The sequence below is a fragment of the Miscanthus floridulus genome, chromosome 10, assembly GCF_019320115.1.
Source record: "Miscanthus floridulus cultivar M001 chromosome 10, ASM1932011v1, whole genome shotgun sequence".
Taxonomy (NCBI): Eukaryota; Viridiplantae; Streptophyta; class Magnoliopsida; order Poales; family Poaceae; genus Miscanthus; species Miscanthus floridulus.
In genome coordinates, this window is record NC_089589.1 from 33,271,302 (window position 1) to 33,291,280 (window position 19,979).

General features: G+C 41.8%; 1 pseudogene; it reads left to right on the plus strand.

The window, feature by feature from the left end:
* Positions 1 to 5,066: 5,066 nt before the first annotated feature.
* LOC136488371 (eukaryotic translation initiation factor 2 subunit gamma-like) overlaps positions 5,067 to 19,979 on the plus strand; it is a 28,169-nt pseudogene continuing 13,256 nt past the window's right edge.

The following is a 19,979-nucleotide window of genomic DNA, read 5'->3' on the forward strand; positions in this document are numbered from 1 at the left end:
AGAATATGTGGACGTGAAAAGTGGACATGTTCCCCTTTCTAGGCTGCTAAATATATAGCTCGTTGTAATAAAAAAAAGAACTTAAAAACAAAAGGAAAACAAAAAGACAAATCAACGGAGGCTCAGTCATCGGCCCATCTACATCGCTGGATCGTTTTTATTGTTTATAAGTCGACTGATGTTATTTTATTGTGAGAGAAAAACATTATATCATGATTGATACGCATGACGGATACGATCGAACGAATGGGTGCTAAAATTGTCCGTGTCCGGAATAAAATAATAAAAAAGGTTGTTGTTCTCAATATGTGAAATGACGCTTCCTGTAACTCCCTTCCGCCTCCGCACAGCCATCAGTTCACCACTGCTACCGGTTGACATCTACAGGAGTATTTTGGTAATTTCCCATCTTCTGCCTTGGTTGTCGTGCCCAGCCCCAAAATTGCAAACATTTTTTTGGACGGAGGGAGTAAGACTATGGGAAGCAAAGGGCTGGTGTGTAAAATGCGTCCTGAGCCTCACGCCGGGAAAGGGAACGGCCCGCGCTGGCGCTCCCCCTGGCGACCAGCAGCCCCCGTACGTACTGGACTGGTCGGTGAGACATCCCCCAACGGGTCTCAAACTGACATGTGGGGCCCACCTTGGCGCCCGTTGACGGTGGGGACCGATTGTCAGTACCTCATCTCGGGAATTCAATGGACCGAATTGTCTGCGGAGTGCCGGAGTGGGCGTCACTGCGTCACGCAGGCGGCATGTGCGATCGGGAATGTGTGGGGCTTGCTAGCTTTTCCCTCACGTGCTCGTAAAAGCACTGGCTCTGTGTGGACCCGGGTTGTCAGTGGAGCGAATGTGTAGTTTTTGCCACTTGCCACAGACTGTTGTCGGGCCTGCCTGACAAACGGAATAAACTTTTTTATATAATATATTATACTCTCCTCTCCTAAAAATAAGTGATATTTTAGGTTCGTTCTAAGTCTAACTATTTTAAATTTGACCAAACTTATACAAAAAATACTAGCCTTTATGATACCAAATAAGTACTATTAGATTTATTATGGAATATATTTTCATATTCTACCTATTCAGTGTCATAAATATTAATGATCTTTCCAATAAATTTGGTCAAACTTAAAATTATTTGACTTAGGACAAATCTAAAACATCACTTATTTTGGGACGGAGGAAGTAACTTTATAAGGGAAACCCGTAGTAATCTTTAGGGAAAGCCTAAAAGATGCCCATGTCTCCTTATGACATTTACTTAACAAATTTCTCCTGTTTGGATCCATTAGCTACGTTTCAAATCTTGTTCCAAAATTAATGTAATCGTAGAGTTTAGGTCATCTTTCAGGTGGACCCCACCATAAAACAATGCATGTCTTTGGAAAACTAACTCACCCCATGTTGTACTTTCAAGGAACATTGTAGATTGCTTTTGAGTTCTAGCGCATGGGAGGATGGATATAGGAGGGGCATGTACGTAATTTCACACATCCACTAATGATGTGTTTGGTTGGATTTACATGGATGGGATGGGACCATCCATGCATTGATAGTGTTTGGTTTGCTGGATCATTGGGATGAGGAAATTCCTAGATAGGGAATATACCACAAGATGCTAGATTTTCTGGTTCGTAAAAATCTCGTGGACTAGCTTATCCATGTCTTCTAATCTCTGTTATTAGTAAATAAATTAAGAATTATTAGCATGTTATATTATTACTTAGTAATTATGATGGCAGGATTAGTTTTAATAAGTGCTAATACGTTGATTAGTGCATGTTTCGTGTGCTAATTAGGATATTAGTGGTGCTAATTAACATAATTTAGTCTAAATTAGTGATTATCATGACAAAATTAGTATTAGTGCATATTTATCGGTGTCTAATTAGTTGTTATTATTTTAAAATAATAGATATAATTAGTGAACTATTCTTATCCTATCTATTTTCATCCATCCAACCAAACAGAAAAATAGTTTATCACATCCATCCAACCAAATATGCATCATGGATATCCTTATCCCAATATCCATGGATCACCATATCCCATCCAACTTCGTCCTCTAACCAAACGCACCCTAAATGTCTAAACTAGCCTTGAAAGTGAGATTTACATGCTTTTTGGGACGGTAGGAATATATATCATGAACGAAAGTTATAGAACGACAAACAAAACTCAAGATGGTACTTTTAAGAGAAAAATCTGCAATAAGACATGTCTGAATTAAAAATTATAGTACAAAAGTTATATCTCAAGTGAAAAGATAAATCAATTAGAAATGACATTATTAATCACTATTCACTACTACTACTTGTTTTGAAGCAATACCTGCATTGAACAGATTTTTTTAATGTTATTTGGGCCAAGATGTTTTTGGTCCGTAACTGGTTTATGCATGTTTGTTTCCTTGGCTTGGGTTTGGCTTTATCTGAACTGGATCTGAGGTGAACCGAAGAATAGTGTAAAAACTTTTTTTTTAAATAAACCAAGCAAGAGAGCTGCCGGTTATACTAAAAAGAAGATAAGCTTAAAGTGGAAAACCTTTCTTTTGTAGGACTAGTGGACATGCACGTGCCTGCCGCACGTGTCTACGAAAAAAAAATCACGTGCAGTGGAGGAATGACAAAGCTAGAGCTTGCAATAAACATACAAACTAATAAATATTATCAAGACATAAGTGTTATCAAGACATAAATCTATTAGTGGTTTAAATTCAAAGATGCATTGCTCTCGATTGAAATCATGAACAAATTTAAGTTTACTTTATCCTAACAATGCGAACCATCCGAGACAAAAACATCTCTCCCCAACATAGCACGTAAACACAGTTTAAATTATCATTGTGGCGAACAAATAGGCGCCCATAGTATAAACTTGTCTCAAACCTGGAACTCTAGCATTCCCAAAGATAGAACATGTGTTCATCCAATATATATATTCATGTACATGAGGCCACATCAACCATATAGACTTAAGTTATCTTTGTGAAGTCTCCTATGTTTTTAGAACTACACTTCTGGATCATTCCTACTTCACTTTTCTGTCGCTGGTTTATTCATCCCTATGTCGAGGACCATTTTCCTCATCTCCAAAGTACATCATTTGGTAATAGACACGGCTATGCTTTGTAATTAACAATAATGTGCCTCATCGCAAGCCATGGTCTCTCGCTTGTTCCTAAAAATACCAAACGACACCAGACATTTACATAAAAAATTTAGATCAACAAATAATGATCACGTACCTTCCAAGTTCATGAAACATAGGAAAAGAGCAAGTATGCTTAATCCTACTTAGAATATTAACACTTTCAATTGCAATAAAGATAACTTTATGGTAATCTAAGATATATAGCTACATGGACTCTTTATTGGTTTGAAAAAACAACTTGGCATGCCTTCTGATGAAATGGTCACCCTCAAACTGAATTTAAAAAATGGACACAACAGTACAAACCAATTTAAATATAGTAAGGCATACCTAAATCCTCACGCTTCATCAGACCAAATTGGATTGATAAATTGATTTGCAAGAGCAAACGTTGCATAGGACATATACAACGAATCAAATATTTGACATCTCACATAGACAGTACTCAAAGGATCTTGCACTTTGGCACCTTCCAGGTCCCCTAAACAAAACATCTTCATTGTTTCTAAAAATGATTTGCGACATACCTTAAAAATTCTCAATACTTCTGAGAAAAAAGATATAGATGTAATCTTATTTAAATAATAATTGATAACTGAATAGTCCCTGATAAACAAGAGAAAACTTACTTGATTGCTTGTAGTCCTTGCCTATCTAGCCAATGGTTTTTCATGCTTCCGTTTGACTTTCCCTCCATCAGCTAGTGTCTGCAACATGCAGAAAAAAAAAGTCAGGAACTTGAATCATTCATGACAATAGAAATTACTCCTCTTGAAGCATATAAATATGCAAGCTTAGTTACTCACAATGGCATTTTATCCATTGATGCATCTTAAAATCGAAGGAGACAATTGATGGCCATAAGAAATTAAACTATTACGAATATATGATAGCTGATTTCCCATAAATTTTGGTGACTCCTCCATGACCATGCAGACAAGAAAAGGACAAGTGCAAAGATGATCATCCAGGTAGACATCCCGTCATGAAAAAAAAAGTCACTCGAATCGTACCCCGATTGGATCACAGCGGCGTGGGTGAGCGGAGGAGGGTAAGGTTGTGCGGGTCTTACCAGGTGCTGAGGCCGGAGCGCCCGATGGTTCAGTAAGATTAATTTATACCGTTAGATTTAAAGACCCAGCTCATCCGATGGTTCTCATGTGAGGTGGATAAGAAAATTTTGGGTGAAAAGTTATTCTCAATTCCTTTGCTCTTTTATTTATAGTATAGATATAAATAGATACATAAATCCCCTTCTTTCCCCTAGCCAGCCTATATATGGGCTTAAGGAACAGCCTGCCAGCTGAAACCAAACTCAATCGGCAACGGTACTAGAGACTTGGCCCAGCGTAAGGCACCGCCGCCGGCACAACGTGCAGCTCGACCTGGAGACCACGCCCGTATGTACTATGCTTGGTATAAGGGTGGCCCACACATCAGCCTACGGAATTTTTTTATGGTAATATAATCGCACGGACAATTGTATACTCGTATCAGAGCTGTGCAACCCAACTTGACGCTCAAGCAACCCGCGGCACATAAAAACGGCCACGTGACCCCCCGGTTTCGTATTTTTCATTTCACCTGGGCCTCGTTTAGATTGCAAGTTTTTTCACTCTCTTTTCATCACATCAAATTTTTGGATACATGTATGGAGTATTAAATGTAGATAAAAAATAACTAATTACACAGTTTGATGGTAAATTACGAGACGAATCTTTTGAGCCTAGTTAGGCCATGATTGGATAATAATTGTCAAATACAAACGAAAATACTATAGTGCCAAATACTGATTCCTAACCTCAATCTAAACAAGTCCTGATGACTTTCAATTTCAACTTTCAACTTTCAAGCGCACACATTCATCACCAATCAGCGGCCCCGCAGCAAGGCCACCACCTCGAGTCGTCCAGATGAGCCCACCTGTCGGAGCAGACCCAGACCCCGACACGTCCACACCACCCGATTCGCCGCACGCCGCCAGCCCGCCCCCGGCGCCCGCCGCACCAGCCGTCACCGCGGCGACGCAACCGCCCAGCCCTACTAAAACCCCAGCCATCGCCACCTCGCCGTCCAAGCCCACCACCCCAGCCGAGCCTTCATCCTCCTCCGCCTCGCCGTCCCTGACTCGCGGCGCCACCACCGCCACCGCCTCCGCATCCGCTTACGGCCTACAGGCCCCGTCCGCGACCGCGACCGCCCCAGGTGAGCCTCGTCGTGGACCCCACCCGACCTCACCCTCCCGTTGGGACCTCGCCGCCGCTGTGAACCGCTGTGGGCGGCGTGTGATTCTGGTTCCTCGTTGTCGTTGCGGTACCTGGATGGGTTAATTTCGTTCGTTATTATGATTTGATTTTGGGAGGGTGTCATCGCCGCAGTGGTGGGAACTGTCGGAGGCGATGCGGTGTTTAGGATTGGTTGCGATGATGATGAATTGCCGATGGTTATATATGTTGTTGTTCCAGGCTTCCAGCTGCTGTTGGTAGTTTGGTCACTGTTGTGGCTGTAGAAGCAATTGATCACAAGTTCTATGTTCTTACTGACACATTGTAGCTCTGTCCCCGAATTGCCTCTTGTTTCTCTGTTGACAGGTAGAGCGATCTCTGTACTGACTTTTCATCTTTTTTTATTTTCAGGGCCCAGTGTTACTCAAACAGAGTCGAAGGGTGATTTCACGCCAGGCGACGATCAACATCGGTAATGCATTGCTTATGCTGTTGTTTTTGTAGCGTCTTTTTTATAAGACAGTTTTTGTAGCGTTGTATTGGCATTAGTGTTGCAGTACCAGTATGTGCCTATAAGGCGGGGCCCTGTTTGGATCTTCCTTGATTATAGTAATCTAGATTATGAATAGGATTATAATATTCTGGATTGTAGATTTATACCAATCTAGACTGCTTGGATCCCTGGATTGTTGTTGGTTAGAGTACACATGGCGAATAATGCCCTTGCGTGCCGTGAAGAGGATAAGATGGAGGAAATCCTAACCTTCTATACTGAAATTGGTTTGCCATGATTCTTGAAAGAAAAGGTGATGAGTGATGTTTTTCTAATTACTGCTGTCGTACATAATAGGATGTTACATCTGCTCATTGGAATCTTACTTGGGCTGTGGAATCTGATTTTTTTACTCAGACTTCTGGATAAAATATCTTGCTTGTCTATCTTCAGTCTTATTTTTCTTGGACGTACCCAGTGCAGAGAGCTCCCGCTCTGTGCGGGGTCTGGGGAAGGGTGTCAGTGGCAAGCCTTACCCTCGCCTGTGCAATGCGAGGAGACCACGACTCGAACCCGGGACCTTCTGGTCATAGGCGGTAAGACTCTACCGCTTGCACCAGGCCCGCCCTTCTTGCGTGAAGGAAAAAACTGCTGCTGTAATATCCTAGGTTTATGTGCATATTCTAAGTAAAATATCTCTTTGGAAGTACCATTGGGCATGTGGCCCATGGGAAGTCTACAGTTGTCAAAGCAATCTCAGGTGTACAGGTAATAACTAATATTGATACCATTGAGTCATCACATGCATGTCTGTTTGTTCCTTTTACATGTACAGTAATAATTTACATTTGATTCTGTATCCGGAGAGTGGAGATATATTTGTTTCATATTATGTCTGAGTTGATCGTTTCCTTCGGATTTGCAGACTGTTCGTTTCAAGAATGAACTGGAGCGCAATATCACTATAAAGCTTGGTTACGCTAATGCCAAAAATCTATAAATGTGAAGATAATAGGTGCCCACGACCAATGTGCTACAAATAAGTCATAGAGATCTCTTTTATATTTATCACACTGTTTTTCCTTCATCTGTTGCAAATGATTTAGCTGCAGCTCGTAATTGTGGAATGTCTTCAAGTATAGCGTTTTCATATTGTGTTATTGTTGCATTTCTAGTGTGATTGTGTGAATGCAGAGTTAGTTTAGGTTTAAAGATATAAGTAGTCTTAAATGTTCATGTTCTTGACAAGGAAGCACAAAAAATTTCACTCTTTCTAGTTGGTTTCTAACAATAACTTGCTAGCGTCGTGATAGTACCGGTAGCTCTTTTCTGAACCTTGCCCAGAATCAATCATGAAAAACTGTTATTTTGGTAAACGAATGAGAAATCAGAAATAAATACTATCAATTTCCTTGAGTGAAAAGTTAAAATTGTTGGTACTTCCCTTTGATGGAAATCTAAGAACCTGAGGTGGCCTTGTGATCTTGTGCAGATTTCTATAATAATGTTGAATATGGCAGCTTTTCAGTACGATCTTTGTATATCGCTTTGTGTACGTTGCTAAATGCATGTATTTGTCCTGAATTTCAAATGTCAAGATACGGTGATCTGCTAGAAATATTGTCCCTTCGTCAGATGCTTGCATGTGTTGTGAGCCTCGTAACTTACCCGGGCTGCCACATTATATATAGTTACTGCATACGTTATCATGTTGATACTTTTTATCTAACTATTTTGTTTTTTAAGTTAAATGCATGGGTGGTCCATCAACTTACGCTCTAGTTTTACTTAGGTCCATCAACTCTAAAAGTGGGTTTTTGGGTCCATAATCTTTGTTAGTGACGTATTCCTAGCCCATACCCCATTTGTTTCAATTTTTAACCGACGTGGCACCTCCGGGTCCAGGTGGACGCCGCACACACGCATGCATGCGTCGGCGTCTTGGCGAAAGACAGCGGACTGGGCTACCGTTGCGCCAGCTGCTGCTGCTGCTGGCCGTTGCCGTCCCCGGCGCCGCTGCCCCTGCTGCTCCCGTCGCTCTTCATCAGGGCGTCGCCCACGTCCGCCATCGGCTCCCAGGGGCGGAGCGGGACGAGGCGTATCCTGGCGTAGATGTCGTCGGTGTCGGGCTCCGCCGTGAGCCTGATGGCCGCCTCGCGGCATGGCACGAACGACGAGACGCGCACGCCCGCAGCGCGCAGGTCCACGGCGGCGGCGCACTACTGGAAACAGAGCCTTTGCCGAGTGTAAACTGTTTTGCCGAGTGTCAAAAATCAGGCACTCGACAAAGGATTGCACTCGGCAAAAAAGGGCACTCAGCAAAGGACTTCTTTGCTGAGTGCCAGACTCTCGGTAAAAGCGCGGCACTCGGCATAGGCTGCCCCGCGTAACGGTGTTCGGCCACGTCCTTCTTTGCCGAGTGCCTGCTGTTAGGCACTCGACAAAGTTTTTTTTGGAAAATACTTTGCCGAGTGCCCCTGACACGGCACTCGGCAAAGATTTAATTTTTTTTTGAAATGTCTTTGCTGAGTGTCCCAGATCTGACACTCGGTAAAGTATTTTTTTTTTGAAAATACTTTGTCGAGTGCCCCTGTGGAGGCACTCAGCAAAGAGGAAATTTCTAAAAAAAATAAAAAAATTCTCTTCGCCGAGCGCCTTATTCTTGGCACTCGGCAAACACCCCTTTGCCGAGTGCTATGCCCCGGCGCTCGACAAAGTTTTTTTATTTTTTTATTTTTGGCCTTAAATTTTTTTGTGCAGCCCTTTTAAAGCACCAGAAACTCCTCGTTAGAATTTGGGGATTTTTTGTGGCTTTTTGATATATTTAGTTACTTTATTTCGTTTACTTGAATTTTTTCGAAAAATATAAATTTGAACTGCACGTGGTACGAATAATGGAATTTAATGATTCAAAAATTGATAGTCATGTTAGTGAGTGTAGTGTGAGGCCGTATCCAGGAACGCACCTGAAATTTCGGACATCTTGTTCACGAAACATGATCGCGAACTTGCGTGCGAAGTGTTTTTAAATTCTATAAAAAGCAAACGAAGTCCAAAAATCATGAAACTTGTTGAGATGTCGTGATATCGTATGTGGAGGCTATGATAAAAATTTTAGAAGATTTTGTGTACGTTGTCACGTACGATGCTTACAAGCCAGCTCGCCCACGCCGGCCCGCCAATGCCGAGGAGCCGGCCCTGCCCCCGGCCGCGCCCCGTGGACCGCCCGCCTCGACGCCGCCCGTGCCCGACCCCGTTCTCGACTCCGGCGACCCCGACCCCGACCCCGACGCCGCCCGCCCCTACCCTCAGCGCCCGTCAGGTATGCCCTCTCTCTTGTTGTTGTCGTGGTAGTGATAGTTGTAGTAGTATTAGTTGTAGTAGTAGTGCTAGTGGTAGTAGTAGTAGTAGAACTAGTGGTAGTAGTAGTAGCAATAGTGGTAGTAGTATTAGTAGCAATAGTGGAAGTAGTAGTAGAAGTAGTGGTACTACTTGGATATATTCTTCTGCATAGATTGATATCCAAACTACATGGCTTCTATTGAGACATGTGCTTGTCGGCCATCGTGCCATTGTTTTTTGCAGGTTTTGGAAACCTCACCGTGCAGGGGAGGTTCTACCGATTTTTTTAAATGATAGTATTTTGTTATATTTTTGTAGAGAAGAGCCCATCGGAGCAGAGTCCGAGTTCCCGTCGCCGTGCTGGTCTGCCTACACCGTGTCGCCTCGCCACTACACCGACCCACCATGGCCCCGCTAGCCTGACTCCGCCGCCACCCTAGGTATAACCCCTCTTTCCGTATCATGGTCGTAGATCGTGTAACCCAGTTAGGCGTCTCCCGTTCGAAAGAGATACGGTTGTAGGTATGCAGATCTTTGCATATCTATGACCGTATCTGTTTCGGATTGTTCATGTTTTTTGGACAGCCCGCGGATGCGTAGCTGGGTTAGTTTCCATGGTCTACTCCGGTCCGAGACAGAGTTTCGGCATCACCTCCCTGTTGTTCTCTAGATACACACTCTTCTTTGGCAGGACGTGTATCTAGAGAACAACGGGGATGTGTTGCCAAAATTCTGTCTCGAATAGGAGTAGAGCATGGAAACTAACCTCATCTACGCATCTGCGGGTGGGATTAGGACATATCCTCACCTATTAGACAGTAGGAACACCATGTAGATGTAATTGATGGTTACATTACTCGCTGATACATATGTTAGAGGATGGATGACCGTCAGTAGATGTACATGGGCTGGAGAAGTTAGAGTGATTACACCACGGAATGGATGAACAAGACCGATGCTTTCTTGAACAGTGCATTTGGCAAGGCTGCTAAAGGACATTGCCTAGTTTTGTGTCCCTGCAGCAAATGTGAAAATAGGAGAAGGGTAAACAAGGTGAAAATGGGTAAACATCTTGTGAAGCATGGATTTACGCCGGACTACACCCGGTGGGTCCACCATGGTGAAGCCCATCATATTAGAGAGGAGGTGGTGAGACCACGAGTGGAGGCTTTTGATGCTGATGCCGGGGTAGCAGACATGTTAGATGACTTTCACCAAGGATAGCTCGATGAGGGACATGAGAAGGAGGAGATGGAGGCAACCTGTAACACCTCGGGTGTTTAAATACTAAAACAGGACATGTCATCATATGCATTGCAAAGCATTTGGTCATATGGAAAACTTTGATATGCATTCACTAAAACAAGTTTACATTTATGTTATGAGTGTTGCCTTGTATGGTTTGAATTGAGTTAAAAATTTGGTTTGGATTTTGAATTTTCAAGAAAACCATAATTTTTCAGTATTTAAAGCCTACCCTGAAAAACTCATTTCAAAATCTAAGCATATTTTGGGGTTGAGCCTAAAAGCAAAAGTGTAGAGCTTGTCAAGTTATACAAAGTTTGTTTTTGGAGTTTTCAAAGTTATTTAGAAAAATTTGAAGTAATTTGAAAAGGCGAGATTCTTTAAATGTTCCCTTTTTGAATTCAAATTTGCATTTCAAAATGTAGACCAAATTTGGGTATGGTTATAAAAGCAAAGTTGTAGAACTTTAAATTTGGAACAACTTTTATTTTTGGAGATTTTTGAGTTGTTATATAAATTTGGGAGTAATTTGGATTTTTAAATCGAATGGTAGTTTGGTAATTCTGATGAACAGTAACCGCGGAAGCCAACTCACCGTCTACGATCTTCCTTCTGCTTCCAGACGCGACGGTGGCCACCCTTGGCTTCGCGTTGGCACGGGAAAGGCTCCTGCGTGGCTTCTCCTTGCTTCTGAGCCACTCTATAAGGACTTCACCGTCGCCGTTTTTCGCCACTCTCCTCCTCTGTTTTCCAGTCGCTGCTCTGTCGTGCGTTTGCTGTCACCATAGTGCCTCCACCATTTTGGCAAAGCTTGTTCCAGCTCCGCCTACTCCTTACGCACCTAGCCAACTGAGTCTTGGTGTTTGATTCCACTGGGAACCCGCTGTGCACGCCTTTCTTCCTCGTGGCCGACAACCTCACCGTCGTGCTTGTGCCGTCGTGGCCAGCGCTCTCCGTCGCCGGAGCACCGCCACCGTCGACGTTTTGATCCGCCGTGGTTGCTTGGATCGTCGACCTGCTTCACCGTTGCTTCTCCAGCCCTGTTCTTTGCTCCATCGAGTTTAGGGTAAGCTACTGGTGCTTCCTGTGCACGTCGAACCACTCATTCGTTGTTCTTTCGATCTAGCTTTATGCTCTAGTGCGTTCGGGATGAGCTCCAGGTTCTTTTCCGAGTTGTTTTTGTGAGCTCCAGGTTCTTTTCCGAGTTGTTTGTGTGAGCTCCAGGTTCTTTTCCGAGTTGTTTTTGCGAGCTCTAGGTTCTTTTCCGAGTTGTTTTTGTGTGAGCTCCAGGTTCTTTTCCGAGTTGTTTTTGTGAGCTCCTGGTTCTTTTCCGAGTTGTTTTTGTGAGCTCCAGGTTCTTTTCCGAGTTGTTTTTGTGAGCTCCAGGTTCTTTTCCGAGTTGTTTTTGTGAGCTCCAGGTTCTTTTCCGAGTTGTTTTGTGTGAGCTCCAGGTTCTTTTCCGAGTTGTTTGTATGAGCTCCAGGTTCTTTTCCGAGTTGTTTGTGATCGGGTGAGTTCAAATTGGAATTTTTCCTTTTTCAGAAATGATTGAATAGTGCTGTAATTTGTTATTTTTGTGTAGATTTATTTAGAGCTCCAAAAATTATGAAAATTTTTGTGTGACCTCTCTGTGATGTATATTATTTAGGAAAAATATTAAATGTTACTTTTCAGTAATTTTTGAATGTGAAAAAAATTGCTCAATTAATTAATAAATAAGTTTCCATGATTTTTCTAGGCTTAATTAATTATCCAAAAAAATTATGAAAATTGTTTTGCCACTTAGTTATCATGTGATGAACCTTTACAAAAATTTTGAGTTCAATTGAAATAAGTTTTATGAATATGTTTAATTAGTTGTTAATTGACATCCATCATCGAGCATCATATTTTGTATCTCGCATCATGTTAAACATGGCATTGTTACTACGTGTAGTGAACGAAGGTGAACACGTGGTAGTTAATCAAGTTGTGGAGGAGGTTAATCCGTCTGTTGAGGTTGCATCGAATACGTGTGAAACGTCGCAGGAGCCAGACTTTTCCGTCAACGAAGGCAAGCCCCGGATGCATACAACCCTACCTTGTGTTTTATAAATTAATTTCGCTTTTGCTTTCCGTTACTGCATTAAGTGATTAGGAGTTAAGTAAGAGCCTAATTGGTGTATTACCACCCTTGTTATTCCATATTTACCATATTACCAGTTTTAAACTCGTATATGCCTAGTCTTGCTTAGCTATGCATAGAACGATGAAAGTCAGGTGATTACCTGTCACCTGCAAGTTTTAAATAGAACATTGGTTAATTATGTTAGCATGTGATATGGGAATGTGGAGTAATAAATCTATACCGGGCGGACTCGATGAGTGTGAGCCACAAGACATGGAGGTCTTGTGAGCGGGGTCTTTCCGCCTGTGTCGATTAAGGCACGTCCGTTGTTGAATTGCATGAGGTGAGAATTTGTAGTACTAACCACATACTCCGGTAAGCCTGAACTTGGCGATTCTATTACGAGAATGGCTACTCGCGCACTGGGAGTGGAGAGATGGCGGGAATAGCGTGTACCCACGTGGCTATGGGCTGGATTGGTGGAGTACTGTATTCTCGGGTGGCGCGGACCCATTCTTGCTTTAGAGGATCCGAGGGTAGGTTGATATATGTGAGTCGGGGACTTGCATATGTCGTGTGGTCTGGAATCCCCAGCTGGGCTTAATCGGTTCGAATCGTCGTTGCTCCTCGGTTATGGAGACTCAACTCACTGTTCATCATCGTAGCATTAATAACTAGAACTTGAATAAGGCTTGTGAAGGTGTTGGATATGAAGTTTCATGATATCAGTATGGATCGTGTCAGCTTTGTATATGATTTTATGAAGCTTTCTATATAAAGACTTTTGTTAAAGAGCTTTTACGCAAAAGAACTTTGATTATTGCGGAAGCCATACCTTGAATCCCTGAGCCTGCATTCCTGAGTTCTATCAGTTTTATTTCGGTTAAGTCTTGTTGAGTACTTTTGTACTCAGGGTTCGTTGACCCTTGTTGCAGGTGAGCCTCATGAGCAGATCTGTTTTGGATCGTGCTGCATGACTATCGTTCGTTCTGACGATGAGAAGTAAATGTGTGATCCTTGGGCAGGATGTTTATTTTGTGTGATAAGTTTATGTTAATTATGCCACTCCACTACTACTATGGTTTGTAATAATTATCGAACTTAGTTTGTAAGGTTTGAAACAACTGGTTTGTAAACTATATTATCGTAAGACTTCCGCTGTGTTTACTCTGGTTTTGATATTTGAATAAATGTTGTAATACTGCAATGACTCTGTAACGTGATCCTGCTCGGAAATCGTGGATGATTCGGGGTTCCACGGGGACACCCGACAGTCTTCTTAAGTTACTAGGAACATATGCATAGTCGTCAGAGGTCGTTGGACAGTGACAGGTGCATGTGGGTCCTATAATTTAGGAGGTTCTGCCACAGAATGGTATCAGAGCGATCGTTACAAGGTTTTTGTTGTATTGTTTTACAAAAACTTCAAAATGATTGGGATGACTAAATTTAACTTGCTAATTTGGTCCAAATTGCTTCTGACTTATCTTATTTCTTTCTCACCATTCCTTATTTGATTAAAAGGGTCTTGAGTGGTGGAGTAGTAATATTACTATGCCCTATATAAAATAAATGTTATTTATGTGCATTATTAACTTTGATGTTTTTGTTCGTAAGAACGATTCATGCATCATTATTAATTCACTCGTTACTTCCTTCACCTCTGAGTCTGGAGTGAGTAGTGAGACTGGTTTGAGTAATGTAATCCATTATAGCTGCTCTTTAGACTTTGATCAAATGGTCTTACTTGGATTAAATTAGTTTCCTACAGTATGGCTCGTGCCAAGATGACGCCCCAAAAGTCCACTAGACCCAAAGGAGTTCCTCATCACCAACTTGCCCCTAGAAACGATGGTGCTAGCAGTAGCAGTTCTAGGCCTGATCCCCAGGCGGTGATACAGAGAATTTCTGTAGAGTTAGCGCAAGCTACTAGAGATAGGGCTTTGGATGCTATACAGGTAGGAGAATTATAGGATCAATTGAGGCGTCTCACCACCGCACACAGGAACTGTGAAAGCATGTTAGTTCATACGGTGGAGGGATGAAATGAAGCTTGGCAGAGGGAAAATGTAGCTAGAACTAGAACTCATGAGTTAGAATTCTATGTAGAAGATTTAGAAGAACATAATACCTATCTACATGAGGAAGTTCATAGGCTTAGCAATCTACTAAACCTGAATCATGAGCCTCAAGCTGATGCCATGGACCCAGGTGTCATCCTTGCCGATGAAAGTGAATCAGAAGAGGAAGAAGAAGAAGATCCTGAAGAAGTAGTAATGATAGATGAAAGTGATAATGAAGGTGGTAATATTTCCGGAATGGATACCGAGCCTGAAGTTTGAAGTGCTCAGGGAAAGGAGTAGAGTTGTGTAATAGAAGATCTAGTTAAGCTAGTAGTCTTGTTTAGATGTGTTCTTGTGTTTAAATAAGTGGCATCGATGTAATGCGGGTAGTAAGCTCTTTGATCTTTGAATAAAGACTTGTGAATAAAGTTTGGTTTGTTATGAACAGATGCGTCGTACGCGGGGATCGCATATTCCTGGTACTTCACAAGATGATGATGATATCCCCAACCCACCACCAATGCCGACCAATCTGGCTGATGCTATCGCTGCATTAGTCAATGTGACTGTGGAAAATTCTCATTTGCTTCATGAGATGGCTCAAAGTAATCAAAATCAGATGCATGGAAACCGTGGCCGCAATCATAATAGGCATGAGGCTACCTATGTGGATTTCACGGATATAAAACCCCCGGTGTTCACCAAGGCAGATGAACCACTAGAGGCTGATGACTGGCTTAGGACCATGGAGCAAAAATTTGATCTTATTCACTGCATAGAGTTTCAGAAACCGGTGTTTGCTGCCCAGCAACTTAGAGGTGCAGCTGGTGCTTGGTATGCAAATCTGATGGCCATGCAACCCGCAGGCGTTCCGTTAACTTGGACAGAATTTCGCACTGCTTTCAGAGCCCATTATATCCCGGAAGGTGTGATGGCTATGAAGCTGGATGAATTCCTTGCTGTGAGGCAAAGGGATCAAACAGTGATGCAGTATGTGGGAAGATTCAATCATCTATCGCAGTATGCATCTGAACATGTCAATACGGATGCCAAGAAAAAGAAATGGTTCATGAGAGGTCTGAATACCAAACTGCAGACAATGATGACAGCTTGTACCAATATCACTTATCATGAGGCAGTAAATATTGCAATTGCTTCAGAGGCAAAGTATCGGCAGCATAAGGAGCTCAAGAAGAAAAAGAATGTGCCGTCTGGACCTTTTGGTGGAAACCAAAAGAGGCAGAGAGTGATTTATCATCCAGTAAACCATTATCGTCCTCCTTATTGTCCGCCACAGTTCCAAACCGGGCAACAGTCAAATGTCCGTCCTGCTATAACCTATCCGAACTCACAGTCAACCAATGCTCCTGGTGGTAATGCTCCAACGTCACAGGGTCACAACTATCCATATTACAATTGTGGAAGGACTGGTCATTTCTCCAGGGAATGTCCATATCCTAGGCAGGCTAATCAAAATTATCAGAAGACCCCTGCCAATCAACAACAGGGTCAGGCACCAAACAAGAACCACAATCAGAATGCTAAGAAGGGCAAAGATGAGAGGAAGACCGGACGGGTGTTCTATATTCAAGCTGGAGAAATTCCGGAGGGGGAGCCAGTGATGATGGGTATGTTTCCTGTTGCCAATCACCCTGCAGTTATACTTTTTGATTCTGGCGCATCGCATTCATTCATCAATAGAACATTTGTCATGAAGCATGAAATTTCAATTGGGGCAACAAAGGAAAGTTTCTTTATACAGTCGCCCGGGGGACGTCTATGTACTAAGGAAATGGTATACCAGGTACCCATAAACCTGGGTGGGTATATTTTTCCCACTACCATGATTATCCTTAAGGATCAGGATATAGATGTAATTTTGGGAATGAATTGGATGTATCAGCATAAGGCTGTTATAGATGCTTTGAATAGGACCTTAAGAGTAAATTTGCCTGATAGTAATTCTCAACTTCTCATCCAACTTCCAACCTTAAGAAGATCAGTGAGCAAGATTTGTGCAACTGCTGTCAAAGAGATTAAAGATATTCCGGTAGTGTGTGAATTTCCGGATGTGTTTCCTGAAGATTTACCCGGTCTACCACCCGATAGGGATGTACAGTTCAATATAGAGTTACAACCTGGAACAGCCCCGATTTCTCGGAGAGCTTATAGGATGCCACCTAAGGAATTGGCCGAGTTAAAGACTCAGTTACAAGAATTGATTGAGAAAGGGTTTATCCAACCTAGTTCCTCACCTTGGGGATGTCCGGCAATTTTTGTGAAAAAGAAAGATGAGACCCTGAGGTTATGTGTTGACTATCGTCCGTTGAATGAAGTGACCATCAAGAATAAGTATCCATTACCTCGGATAGATTTGATTTTTGATCAGTTGGCCGGAGCCAAAGTTTTCTCCAAGATAGATTTGAGATCAGGGTATCACCAAATTAAGATAAAGCCTGAAGATATTCCCAAAACGGCATTTACCACAAGATACGGATTATATGAATACTTGGTGATGTCTTTTGGTTTGACAAATGCTCCCGCTCATTTCATGTATCTGATGAACTCAGTATTCATGCCTGAGCTAGACAAGTTTATAGTGGTATTTATAGATGATATACTAGTATATTCCAAGAATAAGACAGAACATGCAGAACACCTCAGAATTGTTCTGACTCGTTTAAGAGAACATCAATTGTATGCCAAGTTCAGCAAGTGTGATTTTTGGCTTAAGGAAGTGCAATTTCTTGGACATGTCTTGTCAGCCGAAGGAGTTGCAGTTGATCCTAGCAAAGTGAAGGATGTGCTTGATTGGAAACCGCCAGCCACAGTTCATCAAGTTCGGAGTTTTCTGGGATTGGCGGGGTATTACCGTCGGTTTATTCCAGATTTCTCAAAAATATCAAAGTCCATAACTGAATTATTGAAGAACCAAGTTAAGTTTGTCTAGTCATCTGATTGTGAGAGGGCTTTCCAGACTTTGAAGAGACTGTTAACCACTGCACCAGTATTAGCCCAACCTGATATCGAGAAGCCGTTTGACGTCTACTGTGATGCTTCAGGTATTGGTATTGGATGTGTGTTGATGCAAGAAGGCCAAGTCATTGCCTATGCGTCTAGGCAACTTAAGCAACATGAAGAACACTATCCTACTCATGATTTGGAGTTAGCAGCTGTGGTTCATGCTCTGAAGATTTGGCGGCATTACCTGCTTGGTAATACATGCCATATATATACCGACCACAAGAGCTTAAAGTATATCTTTACTCAGTCAGAGTTGAACATGCGACAAAGAAGATGGTTAGAACTAATTAAGGATTACGATTTGGAAGTACATTATCACCCTGGTAAAGCAAATATAGTTGCAGATGCTCTCAGTCGCAAAAGTTGTTGCAATTGTTTGATAGTGAGAACAATGAGTTTGAATTTATGTCAAGAAATGGAAAAGTTGAATGCAGAAGTAATTCAACAAGAAAGTTTGACCAACATAATTGTTGAAGCTACTATTCGAGATCAAGTTATTGCTGCTCAAAAGGAAAACAAGGGTGTATCCCATATCAAGGAAAGAGTCAGGGATGGAAAAGCAGAATGTTTTAGTATAGATGATGAAGATGTGTTATGGTTCAAGGATCGCCTGGTGGTACCAAAAGTTCCTGAGTTGCGGCAGTCAATTCTAGATGAGGCACATGCTACTAGGTTATCTATCCATCCAGGAAGCAACAAGATGTACCATGATTTGAAGCAAAGATTCTGGTGGACTAAAATGAAAATAGAGATTGCTAGATATATAGCAAAGTGTGATACTTGTCAAAAGGTGAAAGCTATACATTTGAGGTCTGCTGGTGAATTACAACCATTACCTATTCCATCTTGGAAGTGGGAGGACGTCAGTATGGATTTTATTGTTGGTCTACCCAAGACATCAAAGGGATTTGACTCAGTATGGGTTATTGTAGATCGACTCACTAAGTCAGCACATTTTCTTCCAGTCAAGACAATATATCCTACGATCCAATATGCCAAGATGTATTTGGCAAGAATCATGAGTCTCCATGGAGTACCCAAGACTATAGTGTCAGATAGGGGTACACAGTTTGTCTCCAGCTTTTGGAAACACTTACATGCTTCGTTAGGTACCAAACTTCTGTATAGTACAGCTTATCATCTGCAGACTGATGGATAGACTGAAAGAGTTAATCAAGTACTTGAAGACATGTTAAGATGTTGTGTCCTTAACTATTCCAATAAGTGGGATGAGTGCTTACCTTTGGCCGAGTTCTCATACAACAATAGTTATCAGGAAAGCATTAGAATGGCTCCATTTGAAGCACTCTATGGTCGTAGATGCAGAACATCATTGAGTTGGTCTGAGCCAGGAGAGAGAAGATTCTTTGGAGTTGACCTTGTAAAAGAAACAGAAGACAAGGTTAGGCAAATACAGGATAATCTGAAGATAGCTCAGTCCCGCCAAAAGAGTTATGCAGATAGACGACGGAGACCATTGGTATTCAACAAAGGAGATTTTGTATATCTGAAAGTATCACCAATGAAGGGAGTTAACCGTTTTGGTGTTAAAGGAAAGTTGGCACCCCGATACATTGGACCATATCAAATTTTGGAGAGGTATGGAAAAGTGGCATATCGCTTGAAATTACCTGAACAACTCACAGCTGTGCATGATGTGTTCCATGTTTCTCAATTGAAGAAGTGTCTCCGAGTGCCTGAACAAAATGTTGAAGTTGAAGGAGTGGAACTAGAACCGGATTTAACTTACTCCGAATATCCTATCCGAGTGCTGGATCAGAAAGATCGTGTTACTCGAAGACGGACAATCAAGTTCTATAAAATACAATGGAATCAACATTCAGAAGAGGAAGCTACTTGAGAATCAAAAGATTACTTGTTAGAAAAGTTTCCAGAGTTTCTAGCGTCAATATAGAATAGAGTAATGTTAGTTGAGTTCGGTTGTATAAGTTGTGTTTTGAATAAGAACCTCAGTTGTTTTATGGAAAAGTTCTGGATGTTTTTGGATTGACACATTTCCTTTTCCATTACTTACTCTATGGCTTTGAATCTCGGGACGAGATTTCTTTTAGGGGGAAGGATTGTAACACCTCGGGTGTTTAAATACTAAAACAGGACATGTCATCATATGCATTGCAAAACATTTGGTCATATGGAAAACTTTGATATGCATTCACTAAAACAAGTTTACATTTATGTTATGAGTGTTGCCTTGTATGGTTTGAATTGAGTTAAAAATTTGGTTTGGATTTTGAATTTTCAAGAAAACCTTGATTTTTCAGTATTTAAAGCCTACCCTGAAAAACTCATTTCAAAATCTAAGCATA